This window comes from Crinia signifera, chromosome 3 (genome assembly GCF_055691185.1).
Source record: "Crinia signifera chromosome 3, ASM5569118v1, whole genome shotgun sequence".
NCBI lineage: Eukaryota > Metazoa > Chordata > Amphibia > Anura > Myobatrachidae > Crinia > Crinia signifera.
Genome location: NC_139219.1, coordinates 243,704,624 through 243,707,081, shown reverse-complemented (window position 1 = coordinate 243,707,081; position 2,458 = coordinate 243,704,624). Strand labels below are relative to the sequence as shown.

General features: G+C 46.1%; 1 pseudogene; it reads left to right on the top strand.

Annotated features, from left to right (window-relative positions):
- The first annotated feature begins 447 nt into the window (after nt 1-447).
- LOC146066070 (U2 spliceosomal RNA) lies at nt 448-586 on the top strand (annotated as a pseudogene).
- The last annotated feature ends 1,872 nt before the right edge of the window (nt 587-2,458 follow it).

The window sequence follows — 2,458 nt, the reverse complement described above, 5'->3', positions numbered from 1 at the left end:
AAACTCTGGTAGTGAATCTGAGTGGATAAGTATCACACACAAATTATAAGTAAGTCATCAATGTAACGGCCATAGTATACCAGATTTGCGCCATTTGCATAAAGCAATTCATTGGGGTCTGGGTCGCATGTTTGCGGGGTATTAAACTTCAAAATTAAAAAGTAAAAATAAAATAATAAAAAATATGTATACACGGCTTATTGCTAGGGGGAATCCGAGGTGTGTGTGTGTGTGGGGGGGGGGGGGGGGGGGAAATGAGAATAGACAAGCATTTTTGAGAAAGATATATCTATATGTTGCTATATATTGAAATCTATATCCACAATAGAGAAAATGCCCGATATTATAAAGAACACATGTATATCATTATAAAGAGATTCATTTTTAGCCACTTTATCTATAACGTTCCTGTAGCGTAGAGGTAGAGAAAAGGTTTAGGAACGAAGGATCGCTTCTCGGCCTTTTGGCTAAGATCAAGTGTAGTATCTGTTCTTATCAGTTGGGTCTGGACCGCCCCCTGGCAGAGAATAGAGAAAAGCAGTACCGTAGCATCTTGTTACTGAGCTGAGGACGAGCATTACCTCATGTTCTGGACAAGTGCTAGGAATGGCTGAGTATCGATGCCCTGCTAGGGAGGGAATACCATTCTCTCCACTGGTAGGGAGGGGAGAAGCATCGGTGCTTTGAGATGGGGCTCTTGTTCAGGGGTCTTTGCCTCTGTGGGAGAGTCACTCGAAAAGCCCGGTCTAGTATCCACTCCCAGGAAGAAGGGAAAAGCTGGGACCGAGTAGATTGCTCTCTGGTCCGGGGGTAACATGTCGCCCCCGGCCAGGGAGACAGCGAAAAGCCCAGCCCAGTACTCAATCCCTGGGAGAGGTAAAACGTCGGGACTGAGTAGGTGGTTTCTTCTTCCTCAGGTGGTCCATTTGGGCCTCTGCGGGGGAGACTCACCGAAAAAGCCCGGTGGAGTATCCATTCCCATGCCGGGGGTCGGAAAGGGCCCACTGGCTGAGCGGAGAAACACTTGGTCGGACGCTGACTGGCTGGCTGCTTGGAGTCCGAGGCTGCACTGTGCCCCGGGGAAACTCGGGGGTGCCGAACATGCACGGGTGATCCCAAAATCACCATGCACTAGTAAGCACTAGCACTGCGCACTTTCCCTCTAGGTATTCGCTTCACGTCCTTACCTCGTCCTTTTGGATGGGGTAGGGACAATTTTTCACACCCCCACCCTGGCCTTTTGGCTAGGGTCCTTTATTATTTATTTCTCTTCCCCCTCTCACGTTTGTCACTTTTCAAGTTCCTTGTTTTTTTTGTAGTTTGTCACGTTTTTTTGGGGTAGTGTGGTCGACCCTTTCGGGCCTTCCATTTCCCCAATGTGCCGAAGCTCTCGCCTTTTGGGGAGAGCTTTGGTCCCCCCGAGGACGACCCCGAGCCGCAAGGCGGAGGGAAGTCCACTGCGGGTCTCTCCAAACCATGGGGTGCGGAGGACCCACCGTCCTAACCCTTTCGGGGGTTGAGGAATGAGGGTCTCTCTAAGCTTCGGCGAAGAGGACCCACCGTTCCCTATTTTCCCCTCTTCGGCCTTATGGTTGAGAGGGGTTAGGGGAAAAACGGGGCCCTGTCTCCTCGGAGACGGACCCATTCGATCGCACGGCCTCCTTTGCACGTGTTTAGGCACAGCACTGGTGGTGGGGAGCACACCTCGGGCTCCTGAGTTTTTTCAAACTCAGCTGTTTAAGTGATAGCGGTGATCGGCGGCTGTTAGAGGTCCCTCCTTGGATCAAGACACCGGGCAAATTCTCCTCTAACGCGTTTCAAAGAGTACCCATGTATTGGGCTGTCCGCCCTGATATACCCGGTCCTTCAGTTTGAATTGTAATCCCATTGGTTCTGTTCAATTGTAATCAGCTGTTTCTCATAAAAGTCAGGTTTCCTACATTTTCCTACTCATCACAATGCATATCTTTATCCTATTTCAACTATTTCATCCAATAATGCAGTCTGGTCACATTGGAGTCTTGGCTATCACATTTGACCATCAATAAATTGTGGAGTCCAGTTTAATTATATGGTTCCAGCACCGTATTTGACTGGGTTATATAGCCCCAGTGAGCACTTCTATATTGCAATCTGGCTAAACAAATATGGAGTTTGTTGCACTTAACCTCATCAAACAAACACCTACTGTATTTTCCTATAAACTGTAAATGTACTAGCAGGGTCCTACTTGTTTGGTAATTCCCAGATTTGCATTGTTCTCATTTGTTACTCTAAATATAAATAATAATAATAATAATAATAATAAGAAGAAGAATTATTTTTATTTATTAATATTATTATTAAGGATTAATAAGCAGATGACAAGTCATCATGGGCTGTAAATGAAGTAACAAAATAAAAAAAATGTTGCTATATATGTTATAAGGAAAAGGAAAAGTATTGAGTGAAAACGTTT